Source organism: Equus caballus, chromosome 12 (assembly GCF_041296265.1).
Source record: "Equus caballus isolate H_3958 breed thoroughbred chromosome 12, TB-T2T, whole genome shotgun sequence".
Classification (NCBI taxonomy): Eukaryota; Metazoa; Chordata; class Mammalia; order Perissodactyla; family Equidae; genus Equus; species Equus caballus.
The window spans coordinates 25,971,022-25,987,936 of NC_091695.1; positions in this window are offsets into that span (position 1 = coordinate 25,971,022).

Consider the following 16,915-nt stretch of genomic DNA (forward strand, 5'->3'; position numbering starts at 1 on the left):
CCTTCCTAGGAGTACACAGCACTTAGAAAGTGGGTTGCCTCCTCAAAGCTCAAGAAGCCACATGTGCATCGCTGCCTTCCCCAGACAAGGAGAGCTTTGGTATACCTCAGAAGGAATTGAAAGGAAGAGGATCAGAATTCCTGTCCCTGCTGACACCCATGCAAGCTGACAGCTGCACACAGTGCCAGCCAGCCCTCCAGAACCTCCCAGTTCTGGCCAGATGTCTCCCAAGAGATTGAACATTTACTTGGAACCAGTTCCACTACACCAAAAAGCGCTTACCTACCAAGAAGTCTTCCTGGGTCCTGAGGAGTTCCCAAATCGCAGATCTTCTGTTGCTCCATCCCACAGTGACATTTTATATAGTGGCCTTGGAGAAAGTTCCCCAGAGGAAGAAAGGTTGGCCACAGCCTGAGGGATGTGAGAGGGCTGATAAGAACCCTCCATTTTTCACTTCCTTGGGGAGCCCACCCATTGCCTTCCAGCTTCTCTCCTGTCACCCTATCCAGGAAACTGGAGGCCATTCTGAGATTGCTTGGAGCCAGTGGTTCCTATCCTGTACTGCATTGCAGAATCTCCTTGGGAGATTGTCCAAAATGCACAGCTCTCCTGCTTTACTGGTGGGAATGTGAACTGCCACAGACATTTTGGAAGTGAATCTGCCAATATCTATTAAAACTAAAAGTATCATTTGATCAATTTCAGTCTTTGGAGACTCTCCTTTGGAAAGAAAACCACCTATAAGTAAGAACACTTTTACAAAGTTGTGTATTGCTTTACATTTTGTAGAAATGAAAGTTTCCACAGCAACAAGGAGCTGACTCCCAGCTAGATGGATTGGTAGTGAATAGAAAGGAAGGGAACAGGGGCATTCCAGGTGGAAGGAGCAACATGAGCAAAGGTGTGGAGGTGGGGCGACCTTGGCACATGCACAGGACAGTGTCCTTTCCTTCATAAGTGATGCTAACAGTGTACTCATTGGAAAGGACTGGGAAAAACAGGGAAGAATACATCCCATCTTAAGCCAAGGAATGGAAATAACCTACCTCTGTATCCACTGACTTAAGGAGATCGAAGCTGAAGTCAAGGGAATGACTCAACAAGAAACCAGACAGAAGCTTTGAGCTGGCTCCTGCTCACTTCCCTCCTAAGCCTTGCCTGCAGGGCCACTTTGCATGTTGGATAGAGCTACTGCAGTCAATGACAAGATGGAGCTGATTCTTGGAGGCCAGTTGGCCGCTCAGGCACCTCTACCCCAAGGAAAGTCTCCTTTAGGTCACACAATCCACAATCTGAAAACCACAGCTTACTGACCCTGGAAATTCCATTTCATGAACATCCAGTGGAGGTATGGAGCAAATGGCTGAGGGTGTGTGTTCTGGAGTCTGACAGTCCAGGTTTGAATCTAGGATCTATCACTTACTAGCTGTGTGACCCTGAACAAGTTCCTTCACCTCTCTGTACCGTTTATCAAGTGGGGATAACAGTACCTACATCACTAGGTAGTCAGTATGTAGTGGACATACTGTGAGCTGCCTGACTCCCTTACCACCTTCCTGAGGTTTCTGGAACTCCTCCTCCTATGGATCTTGGTGGAGAACGGGCCTCTCATTATTGAAGATGAAAGAGCCAAACAGGTTCCCAGCCTCCTTTACAGCTAAGGGATATGGCTCGACTCTGTTAAACAGAAGCATCCATTCAAGCCTTTGAATCTGGACCTAATGACCAAAAAGTGGGGGCCACGAAGACCTCTCTCTGGTTATGGCAATGGCAATATCACATTCCTGGCACTGCAGTGACCATAGTGTTAGAAGATGGACCCAGAGTCCCTATGGTCCCGGCCACGGGGTCTGAATTATAGCAGCGGCAGGGGGGTCCTCCCCAGACCTGTCCTGTGTCCTTTTTTTGGCCCCAAGTCTGCCTCTGTAGCCCTTCCTGCACTTTTATTAGCTACCTCACTTCCTTTTAACAAACTCATTTTTCTACTCAGATCAACCAGGGAGAGTTTTTTTTGCCTGCCACTAACATCCCTGAGCGATGCAGGAACTGACATTTAGTTATTGCTCAACAAATGACAGCTACTCGTATTAATAGGCAGAAGTGATCAAGGTCTTTGGGGCTGACCCACATTAATCAAACTCTCAAGAGACCAATGTCTATATCTGGTCCCAATAACATCCTTTAGGTTGACCTATGCCAACAAGGGGCCCACTTGCCTGGGCCCTCTGATCGGCACATTCTCTCCTTGTATCACAAGCTACAGTGCGCTCAGTAGACCTAGAGTTTTTTATTGAGGTTATGGTAGTTTACAACCTTGTGAAATTTCAGTTGTACATTCTTATTTCTCAGGCATCTTATAGGTGCACCACTTCACCCTTTGTGCCCACCCCCCACCCCTTTTTCCCCTGGTAACCACTAATCTGTTCTCTTTGTCCATGTGTTTGTTTATCTTCCACATATGAGTAGAGTCATACAGAGTTCTTTCTCTATCTGGCTTATTTCACTTAACATAATACCCTCAAGGACCATCCATGTTGTTGTGAATGAGACTATTTTATCCTTTTTCATGGCTGAGTACTATCCCATTTTATGTAGATACCATATCTTCTTTATCCAGTCATCAGTCAATGGGCACTTATGTTGCTTCCACATCTTGGGTATTGTGAATAATGCTGCGATGAACATTGGGGTGCATTCATCTCTTTGAATTGCCGATTTCAGGTTCTTTGGATAGATACACAATAGTAGGGTGGCTGGGTCATATGGTATTCCTATTTTTAATTTTTTGAGAAATCTCCATACTGTTTTCCATAGTGGATGTGCCAATTTGCATTCCCAACAGCAGTGTATGAGGGTTGCTTTTTCTTCACAACCTCTCCAACATTGATTTTTTGTTTTGGTTATTTTAGCCATTCTAATGGGTATAAAGTGATATCTCGGTGTAGTTTTGATTTGTATTTCCCTGATCAGTGATGATGAGCATCTTTTCATGTGCCTATTGGTCATCTGTATATCTTCTTTGGAGAAATGTCTGTTCATATCTCATGCCCATTTTTTGATCAGGTTATTTGATTTTTTGTTGTTGAGTTGTACGAGTTCTTTATATATTATGGAGAGTAACCCTTTATCGGATATATGACTTGAAAATATTTTTTTCCGGTTTGTCGATTGTGTTTTTGTTTCAATCCTGGTTTCCCTTGCCTTGTAGAACCTGTTTACTCTGATGAAGTTCCAATTGTTTATTCTTTCTATTGTTTCCCTTGTCTGAGAAGACATGGTGTCTGAAAAGATCTTTTTAAGACTGATGTCAGAGTATACTGCCTATTATTTTCTTCTAGATTCCTTATGGTTTCAGGTCTTACCTTTAGGTCTTTGATCCATTTGGAGTTTATTTTTGTGAGTGGTGTAAAAGAATGGTCCATTTTCATTCTTTTACATGTGGCTGTCTAGTTTTCCCAGCACCGTTTGTTGAAGAGATTTTCTTTTCTCCATTGTATGCCCTCAGCTCCTTTGTCGAAGATTAACTGTCCATAGATGTGTGTGCTTTTATTTCTGGGCTTTCAATTCTGTTCCATTGATCTGTGCGCCTGTTTTTGTACTAGGACCATGCTTTTTTGATTACTGTAGCTTTGTAGTACATTTTGAAGTCAGGGATTGTGACGCCTCCAGCTTTGTTCTTTTTTCTCAGGATTGCTTTAGCAATTCAGGGTCTTTTGTTGCCCCATATGAATTTTAGGATTCTTTGTTCTATTTCTGTGAAGAATGTCCTTGGGATTCTGATTGGGATTGCATTGAGTGTGTAGATTGCTTTAGGTAGTATGGACATTTTAACTATGTTTATTCTTCCAATCCATGTGCACGGAATGCCTTTCCATCTCTTTATGTCTTCATCAATTTCGTTCAGGAAAGTCTTGTACTCTTCACTGTATAGGTCTTTCAATTCCTTGGTTAAATTTATTCCGAGATATTTTATTCTTCTCATTGCGATTGTGCATGGGATTGTGTTCTTGAGTTCTCTTTTTGCTAGTTTATCTTAGAGTATAGAAATGCTACTGATTTACATAAGTTGATTTTGTACCCTTCAACCTTGCTGTAATCGTTACTTACTTCTAGTAGCTTTCCAAAGTATTTCTTAAGGTTCTCTACATATAAGATCATGTCATCTGCAAACAGCGAGAGTTTCACTTCTTCCTTGCCTATTTGGATTCCTTTTATTTCTTTTACCTGCCTAGTTGCTCTGGCCAAAACCTCCAGGACTATGTTGGTTAAGAGTGGTGAGAGTGGACACCCTTGTCTTGTTCCTGTTCTCAGAGGGGTGCTTTCAGTTTTTCCCCATTGAGTATGAAGTTGGCTGTGCGTTTGTCATATGTGTTCCTTATTATGTTGAGGTACTTTCCCTCTTATCCATTTTATTGAGAGATTTTATCGTAAATGGCTGTTGGATCTTGTCAAATGCTTTCTCTGGGTCTATTGAGATGATCACGTGGTTCTTGCTCCTCATTTTGTTAATGTGGTGTATCACGTTGATTGACTTGCAGATGTTGAACCATCCCTGTGTCCCTGGTATAAATCCCACTTGTTCATGGTGTATGATCTTTTGAGTGTATTGCTGTATTTGGCTTGCCAATATTTTGTTGAGGATTTTTGCATCTATTTTCATCAGTGATATTGGCCTGTCGTTTTCCTTCTTTGTATTGTCCTTGTCTGGTTTGGGGATCAGGATGATGTTGGCCTGGTAGAATGTGTTGGAAAGTGCTCCATCTTCCTCAATTTTCTGGAATAGTTTGAGAGGGATAGGTATTAAATCTTCTTTGAATCTTTGGTAGAATTCTGCAAAGAAGCCACCTGGTCATGGACTTTTATTTTGGGGGAGGTTTTTGATTACCGTTTCAATCTCTTTACTTGTGATTGGTCTATTCAGATACTCTTTATTCCTGATTCAGGTTGGGGAGGTTGTAAGAGTCTACGAATTTATCCGTTTCTTCTAGGTTGTCCAATTTGTTGGCATATAGTGTTTCATAGTATTCTCTTATAATCTTTTGTATTTCTGTGGTATCCATTTCTCCTCCTTCATTTCTGATTTTATTTATTTGAGTCTTCTTTTTTTCTCAGTGAGCCTGGCTAAAGGTTTGTCACTTTGTTTATTTTCTCAAAGAACCAGCTCTTCGTTTCATTGATCCTTTCTACTGTCTTTTTTGTTTCGATTTCATTTATTTCTGTTCTAATTTTTATTATTTCCCTCCTTCTACTGACTTTGGGCTTTGTTTGTTCTTGTTCTAATTCTGTTAGGTGTAGTTTGAGATTGCTTATTTGAGACTTTTCTTGTTTATTGAGGTGAGCCTATATTGCAATGAATTTCCCTCTTAGGACGACTTTTGCTGCATCCCAAATGAGATGGTATGATGTGTTTTCATTTTCATTTGTCTCCAGATAATTGATTTCTCCTTATTTCTTCAGTGATCCATTAGTCATTCAGTATTGTGTTGTTTAGTCTGCACATCTTTGCCCCTTGCCCAGCTTTATTCTTGTAATTGAATTCCAGTTTCATAGCATTATGGTCAGAAAAGATGCTTGATATCATTTCAACCCTCTTGAATTTGTTGAGGCTTGCTTTGTTTCCCAACGTATGGTCTATCTTTGAGAATGTTCCATGCACACTTGAGAAGAATGTGTAACCTGCTGTTTTTGGACGGAGTGTTCTATATATATCTATAAAGGCCATCTGGTCTAGATTTTCATTTATTTCTACAATTTCCTTCTTGACTTTCTGACTGGATGATCTATCTATTGGTGTTAGTGGGGTGTTGAGGTCCCCTACTATTATTGTATTGTTGTTGATATCTCCTTTTAGTTTTGGTAATAGTTGCTTTATGTAATTTGGTGTTCCTGTTTTGGGTGCATATATATTTACAAGTGTTATGTCTTCTTGATGGAGTGTCCCTTTTATCATTATGAACTGCCTCTCTTTGTCTCTCTTTACCTGTTTCACCTTGAAGTCTACTTTGCCTGATATAAGTGTGGTGACACCTGCTTTCTTATGTTCACTATTAGCTTGGAGTGTCATCTTCCATCCCTTCACTCTGAGTCTGTGTCTGTCTTTGGGGCTGAGGTGTGTTTCCTGGAGGCAGCATATTGCTTGGTCTTGTTCTTTAATCCCTCCTACCACTCTGTGTCTTTGATTGGAGAATTCAATCCACTTACATTTAGAGAGATTATTTAAATATGGGGGGCTAATACTGCCATTTTATCACTCATTTTCCAGTTCTCCTGTGTTTCCTTTGTTTCTTGTCCCATGAATTTTCGACTACCAATTCATTAGATAGTTTTCCATGTTGGGCTTCTTCTTATTTGTAATTTTTGTCTCTGTTATAATCATTAGCGTAGTCGTTTCCATGTGGTTTGTATAAAACATCTCATACATGAGGTAGTCCATTTTCTCATAGCCTCTAATTTCCTTAGACTAAGCCAGTTCCATCCCTTTCCTTTTCCCCTTCTCTGTTGTTATTGTCACATGTTTTTTTCTTCTTGTGTTGTGAGCTTGTGGTCAAAATGGCAAGATTATATTTATTCTTGGTGTTTTCCTTCCCTTTATCTTTAATGTTATGCTTAAACATTTGCTAACCTGTTCTGATGGAGAGCTGTGATTTTCTGATTTTGCCTTTCTACTTGTATCCTTTGCTCAGGGTTTGGTAACCCCCTTCCTCTTTTTTTTTTCCAAGTATGATGGCCTTCCTGAGAATTTCTTATACAGGGGGTCTTGTGGCAACGAACTCCCTTAACTTTTGTTTACCTTGGATAGTTCTTATTTCTCCATCATATTTGAAGGATATTTTCACTGGATAGAGTATTCTTGGCTGCAAGGTTTTGTCTTTCATAATTTTGAATATATCATTCGACTCTCTCCTAGCCTGTAAGATATCTGCTGAGAAATCTGCTGACAGCCTGATAGGGGTTCCTATGTAGGTTATTGTCTTCTTGTTTGCTGCCCCTAATATTTTCTCTTTGTCGTTGACTTTTGCAAGCTTCACTACTATCTGCCTTTGAGTTGGGCTTTTTACATTGATAAAGTTTAGAGATCTATTGGCTTCTGTCACATGGAATTCCAGCTCCTTCCCCTGGTTTGGGAAGTTCTCAGCTACTATTTCTTTCAACAAGCTTTCTGCTCCATTCTTCTCCTCTTCTCCCTCTGGGATACTTATAATCCTTATGTTGCATTTTCTACTTGAGTCAGATATTTCTTGGAGAATTTCTTCATTTCTTTTTAATGTTAGCTCTCTCCTCCTCTATCTGAAGCATTTCTATATTCCTATACTCCAAACTGCTAATTCAGTCCTCCATATTATCAGCTCTCCTGTTCAGGGAGTCTAGATTCTTCTTAATCTCCTCCATTGTGTTTTTCATCTCCAACATTTCTGATTGCTTCTTCTTTATAGTATCAAGCTCTTTTGTGATGTAGCTCCTGAACTCATTGAGTTCTCTATCTGTATTCTCTTTTGACTCATTCAGGTTTTATTTTTTTGTGGAAGATTAGCCCTGAGCTAACATCTGCCACCGATTCTCCTCTTCTTGCTGAGGAAGACTGACCCTGAGCTAACATCCATGCCCATCTTCCTCTACTTTATATGTGGGAGGCCCACCACAGCATGGCTTGACAAGCGATGTGTAGGTCCTCACCCGGGATCCAAACCAGCAAACCCCAGGCTGGTGAAGCAGAATGTGCGAACTTAACCACTGCACCTCCGAGCTGGCCCCTCATTGTGCTTTTTAATGATAGCTATTTTGGATTCTTTCACATTTAGGTTACAGATTTCTGTGTCTTTGGGATTGTTTTCCTGGTACTTGTCATTTTCCTTCTGTTCTGGAGACTTAATATATTTTTTCATACTGCTATATGGTGTTGATTTGTGCCTCCACATATAGAGTTTCCTTCCTGCTTTCCCTTGCTGCCACTGTGAGGGAAGGGGCAGCAGCCGTGTAATCTGCACAGACCAGGCTCCCTGTCAGCTGTTCCTGACTGAGCCTGGGCCACTCCTTGGGATTGCAGCGGCCCTGTGGGTTCTCCTGTAAACTGGGCGAACAATCACACAGGAGCTTTGGGTTGCTGCTGTCTGGTCCCACAGACCCGCTTAGACATGCTCCCTCCTTAGGGACTGCAGTGGTGTTATGGGCTTTCATGGTAGGTGTAGCCTGGTTCGCCACAACTAGTAGCCCTGCTGCCATCTGGTCCTGCTGAATCTCATTTGCCCACTCTGGGCCACAGCAGAGCCAAGGGGGTTTAATGCAGCTGATGGGTAGCTTTCCCAGCCATGCCACTTCTGCTCCTAGGTCGCCCAGCCTTTGTGCTTGGTGTGTGGGGCCTTGCTACTAGGGCCAAGCAGAAGTCTCCCTGGGGCCACCATGGGACTGTGGATTTTCCTACTGGACTGAGGAGCAATCACGCTAGGGCTCCAGATTGTCACCGCCCACCCATGCAGTCCCACTGGATCTCACTTGCCCCCTCTAGGCCACAGCAGAGCTATGGGTGTTTAATGTAGACCTAGATTTTTAATTGGAACAATAAGCTGGAGGTCTTGGAGTTCAGTAACTTTGAGCAAGGAGGCCTGATGCCCATCATCTCTACTCCAGTCTCAGACCTGCCCCCTTCCCCCAAGAAGTGTTAGAGGAATACTGCAAGATCCCACGTCTTAGGATTCCCCTCTTCTGCCCCCAAAGTTACTATAGCACCTGGATGTCCCTAATCAGACTTGGTTGCCCATTTCCATATCAGCATTCCCATGGAGGATCCCAAGAGACCACGCCTGCATTTCATCTTTCCTAATCTCATTCTCAGAGACTCATTCCAACTTTGAGTTCGTGGGGGAGTTTGTGGTAGCCCTGGTGCAGCCTGTCCAGGGGAAGACTTGGCACTGAGGGCTCTCCCATGGCACAAGTTGGGCTGCAGCACAACACGTACAACATGTGTGTACAGAGCACTGGGTAGAGGTCACCTGGATTGTGGTGGCCAATACCAAGGAGCTCAAGTTTACATCCTTCCCATGACCAACACAAGCAACTTGAAGATAGAAAGCTCTGCAGCTCCAGATACCAATACCACACTGTTTAGCCCTCACACTAACCTGCATCCTTCTCCACACCCTGACCCAGGGTTTGTCATTCTGGGAGTGATGAGTGATTTCAAGGGGCCATGGATTCTCCAATCCTATGATTGGACATCATATGATGTGATGTTCCTAGGGTGAGGGTCCAAACCTTCCACGGCATTCTTTTATGGGCTCCCAAAAGGAAAAGGACCTCTACATTTACTGAATGATTTGTTCTCAAATATCATCTAAAATTTGTCCATTGCCAGGAATGACCTCTACCCTTCTTCAGCAAAAAAGTCCTGCTTGGCCCTTGAGATAGTCGGAATTCTAAGATGTCCTCCAAGCTCCTTCCCCTACCCCCATGCACACATGCTGCACAATCCCTGGGACTGTAAATATGATGTATTTTTACTCCTGTGATTGTGTTATGTTATAGGGTACAGTCCAATTTAGGAAAGGGAGATTATCCAGGGTGAGTCTGGCCTTATCAGGGGAGCGCTTCAAAGTGACTGAGCTCTTCCTGAAGTCAGAGATTCCACACGTGAGGGAGATTCAACTTGAGGGAGATACTCCACTGCTGGCTTTGAGAATGGTGGGGGCCATGTGACAAGGAATGTGGGCAGCCTCTTGGACCTGAAAGCACCCCCCATCAGACAGCCAGCAGGGAAACAGAGACCCCAGTCCTACAAGAACAAGGAGCAGAGCTCTGCTACAACTAGGTGAGCTTGAAAAAAAACCCTGAACTCTAGATGAGACCGCAGCCCAGCCAAAACCTTCGTTTTAGCCTTGTGAGATCCTGAGCAAAAAACCCGGCCATGCTGTGCTCACTTCTGACCTATAGAACTATGAGCTAATAAAGGTATGTCGTTTAAAGTCACTAAATTTGTGTCAACTTGTCATGCAGCATAGATGACTAATCCAGCCCTCAAGGCCCATTTTCCTCCCAGGATGAAATTGATAGTTGGTGCAGTTGGTGGGAAAGGGCAGGGTTGACTGACACAGAGGAGTGTCCCAAAGGAATCGATTTGAGGACTTCCTGGAAAAGATCCCAGGGATAGCAGGTCAGGAAGCACAGACAGAGGAAAAGAGAGGTTAGATTCAAGGTAGATGTCCCACCACTCTTGCTTTCAGACCATAACAGTCTGGGAAGTCTCTTCTAGTTCCAAGTTCTGCCCTCAGAGACATGATGGACTTCAGCGACCAGACTTTCAGGGCTGATCGACTGGCTGCTGACTGGACTTGGCCAATATCTCTGTGGGGCAGATAAGAGGTGGTGAAAGGGCTGAGATCATCCACGGGTGAGCAGCCCAGGAGATAGAGACCTGGACCGTTGCTCTGTGAAATCAGCCTCAACAACATTCCTCAGACACTTCCCATTTTGATGCTCCAACGATTGCCATAGACCAACAATACTGGCGCTGGAAGGGCCCTTAGAGATGGTCCAGTCCAGTCTCCATGTCTCAGATGTGTAAAGTGTCCTGAACTGGACTCAGATGTCCTGAATCCCAGTTCAGTGCTCTTCCTGCACCCTCCGTGAGATTACTCTCCTTCCCCTCCAGGCACCTCCTTCCCCTCCAGGCACCTCCTCTCCCAGAGACTTCATACACACAAGGCTGGAAGGAATATGTCTTTGCAGTCAGTGCCTCCCCCTGCACCACCTTCTTCCTTCAATATATCCCCAGTCCGTCTACTTCTTTCCACCTCTGCTGCCATTTCCCTAGCCCAAGCTGCCACATTTGATAGCACACATCAGAGCCCATCATCCCCATACTTCCCATTCAATGTCTTCCCTCTGCACTAGCAATTAATCCAAACTCATTACCACTGCCTAAAAGGCTCCTCGTGGCTGGCTCTTGTCTACTTGTCCAACCTCACTGGTATGAGTGACCCTAGTCATACTGGTTTCAGCTCCATTGGCCAAGCTAGAGTTTTGTTCTAGCTCCTTCTCATCTGTCAGGTCTCAGCTCAAAGGTTGCCTCTTCAGAGAACCCTTCTTTGAGAACTCTCTAAATAAACAAGCCCACCCATCCCACACTCGTGTCTAGTTACTTTGTCCCACATCTTCCCATTTATTTCGTTTAGAGCATTTAGCAAAATGATATCATCGTGCTTATTTATTAGTTTCTTGTTTATTGTCTGTCTCCTCAGTAGGAAGAAAAATCCATGAGAACAGAGACCTTGTCGTTTTTGTTCACTACCTAGGACTCCACCCAGATCATTGGGTAGAGTTTTTCAATTATATGTTGAAATAATTAATCAACTGATTAATCTACTTCAGCTTTATCCCCTGGAGAAAGTCCAGCTGAGTTTAGGTCAGAGTATAAGTCCCTTAATTTTGATTCTACAGATATTTTTCTGAGTTCCATTTGCCATAGGCACAATCCTGGGCCAGGCTATGTGCTCTGGATCATTCATTCATTTATTCATTCATTCAACAAATACTCAGAGGTAGTCTCTACTCTCAGGCAGGATTCATGTAGCTCATAAAGCATGGCAAACAGAATGAACCTATTAGTCAGTCAGTAAGACAAGGCCCTGGATTGAGTGAAAATCTACAGGGATGGCAGTTATATAAACTGGAAGATAGAAACTTCCAGTGCTACCCGAGTCACATTAAGGGCAAGGGCAGTCAGAGAGGACTTCCTTGAAGAGATCTTACTTGGACTGGGCTCTGGAGGACTGACAGACAGGATAAGAGAGACAGAGGAGTGGTGGGAAGCACTTCTAGGGGCCCAACCATGGCCGGGGTACTGCTGGAATTTAAGCCAAGATATGGATGATTTGGTGTTTCCTGGAGGTTAAGTCAAAGAATGAGGTGGCTTCTCTGCTTTGCACCAAAGCCCAGCTCCTCCAGCAGTGTAGACTTGCCGGCCAGTGCCTCAAATCCTTCTTACTCTCCACACTGTAGTAATCTACTTTCTGCCCACCCCGCTGGTCCACAGAAACTACTCTTACCAAGGTCCCCACTGGCCACCCAATTGCCAAACCAAACAGACACTCTTCATTTCTTATCCTACTTGACCTCTGTCATACACAATACGTCTTTACTTCCTCCTTCTTAAAGACTGTCTCCTTTCTTAGCAACTTTTCTGGTTATTTCTTCCCAGTTTGGGACTGGTGGGCTCCTCTTCCTCTTCTGGAAAGTTAAATATTGGTAATCACATCATCCCTTGGTGCTCTTTTTTCCTAACTCCACCCAATCACCATGGACTATCTCATCTGCCCCTATGTCTCAAGATAGCAAACATATGCTGATCACTGCCAAACTCCAGCCCCAGACCTGTTCCTCACCAGGTCCGGTCCCCAGCTGCAGACTCACATATACAGCCACGCAATAAGCTTCCCAACTTGGATATCCCACGAGCATTAAGAATTGAACATGCATCAGACTGAACTCACCACCCACGTACACACTCACGTGCACCTACAAAAACCTGCTCCTCTAGTTGTGGCCCCTTTCTCAGGAGAAATCATCCCCTTGCACCCTGATCACCAAGCCAGGACTGTAGGGCCATCCTTGACCAGCTCTGCTCCATCATCCATGCATCCATAAGTCACAGTGCTTTCTCTTCCCCCCCTTGGCTACCCACTCAGCCCCATATCCCCTGCCTCTCCTAATCAATGGCTGACCATCTTTCACCTAGATCATTTCAATTGACCGCAAATTACTTTCCCTGCCTCCAGGATTACCACCTTCTCCCACCTCTGATGCGTTGTACACTTCCTGACAAAATGAGCTGTCTAAAACCCAGAGCTAATCACACCAACACTTTTCAATTACTTCTTCTTGCTCTTGGGAAAATACTCTCTTCATGATCTAACCCCTATGTACCTCAGCCTCAACACTATTGATACTTTGGACTGGATACGTCTTTGTTGTATGGGTCCTCCCCTGCATTGTAGGATGTTTAGCAGCATCCCTGTCCTCTACCCACTAAATGCCAGTAGTACCTTCCTCCCAGGTTGTGACTAGCAAAAATGTTTCCAGACATTGCCAAATGTCCCCTCAGGGGCAAAATTCCCCCAGTTGAGAGCCCCTGCTCTACCACCTCAACTCCCCAAACACGCACGCACACACACACACACACACACGCACATTTTGCTCCAATCATTTTGAGCACCATGTTATTTCCCTAACATGCCATGAGCTCTCAGGCCTGCATGCTGTTGCTCATATCATTTCATCTGCCCAGAAAGCTCTTTCTTCCATAACCACTGAGCTTACTCCTTCTCTTCATCTATGTCTCAGCCAAGGATTGCCTCTTCTATTACGCCTGCCCTGGTTCTCCCAGAGAGAAGTAGAAAAGAGCCTGATCAGGGCTTATTTCTACCCCAGTCCCTGTTCCATCTCACTGCAGCTTTCTTCTGATTTCGTTTCCTCGGTGGACCAAGGCATACTCACCTGTGGATCGCTGGTACCTCCACACTCCTAGAAACACGCTGGGGGCACAATTCATGTCTGCCAAATGAGTGAATGACAAAAGGCAATTCTTGTTCAAGAGTGCCACAGACTGAACTGGGCAGAAGCTCCCTGAAATGAGATCTTAGGCAGGAACTTTAATAACAATAACAACAGCAGCAACTAGTATTTAGGAAGTATCCTTTATGTGCTAAGTTGTCCGTATCATTTAATCTTCTAAACAACTCTATGAGGCAAGTACCATTGTCATCCGTAAATTAAAGATAAAAGACTGAAGCTCAGAGTGGTTAAGTTACTTTCCAGGTAAGCGTCAGAGCCAGGATTTGAATGGGAGCCTGCCCTCTTACCCTTCACACCTCTCACCCCGTGATGGTAAATGACTAGCACAAAGCACTGGCGGTCATTCTCTAATGTAAGTGACACACATGGCAACCCTGTAAGTTAGTGGGACAGATGATGATATGGGAAGAAGGAAGAAGGTGCTCCTTGGAATGGGAAGGACCCTGGCTCCATTCCTGGCTCTGCCACTCATGAGCTGACCCACTTCAGCAGACACCTTATCTCCCAGTCTCCGTTTGCCCATCTGTGAGTTAAGGATGACAACCTCACTCAGGCTTTGGGGAGGATGAATTGAGAAGGTGGTTGTGCAATAATCTACTAAGTGCCTGACACATGGTAGATCTTCAACAAACAATTCTGAATATTATCCCTATTTTAGGCATAGAGAAAGTGAGGCTCAGAAAGATTAAGCGATGGTCCAAATTTCACAAACTAGCAAATGACAGAGCTTGAAAAAGAACTTTAACTCATCTGTCATCCACGAGGAGAGGTTTTCTTAGCATCTTCTACGTACTCATCACTGCGTGGGACAAGTCACAGCTCCACCATTGAGGAACCAAGTCATAAGCACCTAGAGTTATAACTCTGCTCTCCCCAGCTGGAAGCTCAGAGCTGGAATCGGATGTTCAGTTGGTATGAATAGCTCAGGCATGGGGCTCTCACAGACACAGCAAAGGAGGTTTGCGCCCAGGCAGTGAGGGCCTAGGGATGTAAGCCAACTCACAGATTCTGCAATGAACAAGAAAGGTGGGCTGGCCTGTGGTTATTGGTGTAGTGGGCTTTCAGGTTTGCTGGGCTCAGCACCAGGCTGGCCACACACCATCCCTGAAGCAGCTGCTGTCAGGCCCCAGGGAGACTCCTGGAGATGACTGAAGGGCCCCAAAGGGGGAGAGGGGCTGGGTACCTCAGGATCTTCCTCCTAAATAGGCCATGCTCTCTTGGTCAGCTGTAAGAGGACAGCATTCTGACCCAAACCATCCATCCTTCCATCCCTGCCCGACATGACACCCCCAGAAACACCCCAACCCTCTCCAACGCCTTCTGGCTCACGTCATCCTGCAGTTTCTGCAAGCAAGTCCCTGTGAGTGGAGGAACAGAAATGTCAGAGTGGTGGAGGGCTAAAGAGGCTCTTTCCTTCGTTCTTCCCTTCCTTCTTTCCTCCTCCCTTTCATCCTTTCCCTCCCTCTTTCCTTCCCTTAGTCCCTTCTCTCCCTCTCTTTCTTTCCTTTCTTTCTTTCTTTTTTTTGAGGAAGAGTGGCCCTGAGCTGGCATCCGTGCCCATCTTCCTCTACTTTATATGTGGGTCGCCTGCCACAGCGTGGCCTGCCAGGTGGTGCCATGTCCGCACCCAAGATCAGAACCAACGAACCCCAGGCCGCCGAAGCAGAACATGCGAAATTAACTGCTGGGCCACCTGGCCGGCCCCTCTCCCTCTCTTTCTTCCTTTGTTTTTTTCTTTCTTTCTCTTCCTCCCTCCCGTCCTTCCTTCTCCCCGACTCTTTGTGTCTCTCTCTGTGTCTGTGTGTGTGTGCGTGTGTGTCTGCGTGTGTGCGTATGTGTGTGGTCCCTTATATATCCAGTATTTCTTGAGCCTCCATTCTGTGCCAGGTAAGGTGCAAAGCCCTGAGGATACAGTGGGTAAACAAAGATACAGCTAATGCCCACATGCAGTTCCCAGCCTGATGGTAGACACACATTAACTCTTTTTCATCCTATGTCAAACTGCAACTGTGACAAGCTCTATGCAGGAGAGGTGCCTGGTGGGAAGAAAATCTGTTCTAGTTAACAGATCAGAAGGGAAAGTCTGAGCAGAGACGTGAAGAAACTGTAGGAGTTAAGTACGGCTTGGGTGGGTGCATTCCAAGCAAGGAAAACTAAGCCACTTCACTTTTAAATGGTGCCCTTGAGATTTAATGTGACTTTGTACATATAATAAAAATTAATAGCTGCCCTTAACTGAGGACCTATCGTGTGCGTGCCAGGGCCAAGCGCTGTTCATGTGGAGTCTCATTTATCCTTACTATTCTCTGAGGTGGGCTTCATACCCCCATTTCAGGTGAGGAGACAAAGGCAACTGAGCGGCTATGACTCGGTCAAGGACAAGCAGCCTGAGAAGGTGAGAAGGAGACGCGGGGCTGCCTGACTGTCCTCTTCCGTAGCCCCAGCCATCTCTGGCCCCAAGCCCCTGGCTCCTGAAGGAATGCACAGCCCCACCCATGGTGATTGTCACTTCTGTGATCACGGCTTTTCTGCACTGACTCCTGGAGAAACAGAGTAGTACAAAAATTGGATATGAAGTTGATGTTTTTCATTGACTTTGGCTTAAGATTTGGGGTAATTAGAAAGTCTTTTTTTTGCCTTCGTAATGTTCCCATTCTAAAGGCTACAAGAGAATCTAGGCTGTTTTGTTACGGAAAAAACAGCTTGGGCAGATGCCTGCAGAGTGGTTTCTGTCCTGAACCAGGTGGTGACATTCCAGGCTCCACCAGGAGTGAAATGTAGATACACCTTGTGCTGCCCTCCCCTCAGGGGATCTCAGATGGTACCGATAACATCCACAGTCACACATGTCAGGTGGTGTGAATGTCCTGTTTGAAGTGATTTACGTTCACTGATTGACTTAACCCTTACAACTCCATGATGTAGTTCTACCGTTATCCCCATTTTACAGATGAGGAAACTGAGGCACCGTGAATCTAAGCTCAGACCTTGTGTGGGGAAGAGCTGGAGGTTGGTTTTGGACAGTCCAGCTGCAGAGCCCGAGCTGCCTCCACCTTTTATTCTCAAATGTTCTCTCTGGTCCTCCCCACAAGTCCCCGTGGTACTTATTATCTCTATTACAGGGGAGGAAACTGAGGCTCCATGTGATTAAGGGTTTCTTCAAGGTCACGCAGCTGGTCAGCACTTGCAAAGCCCGGAGCCTTTCCCATGAACCTACTGCTTGAGTCCACCTTCAGGCCTGGGAGGGAACATTGGACTCAGGAAACAGAATGCTGAGAGGCCGATAAGCAGATGTTTGAGGTTAGAAAAAAAAAATCAAAACCCCTGGAGTGGGGGCTGGTGAGACCACAAG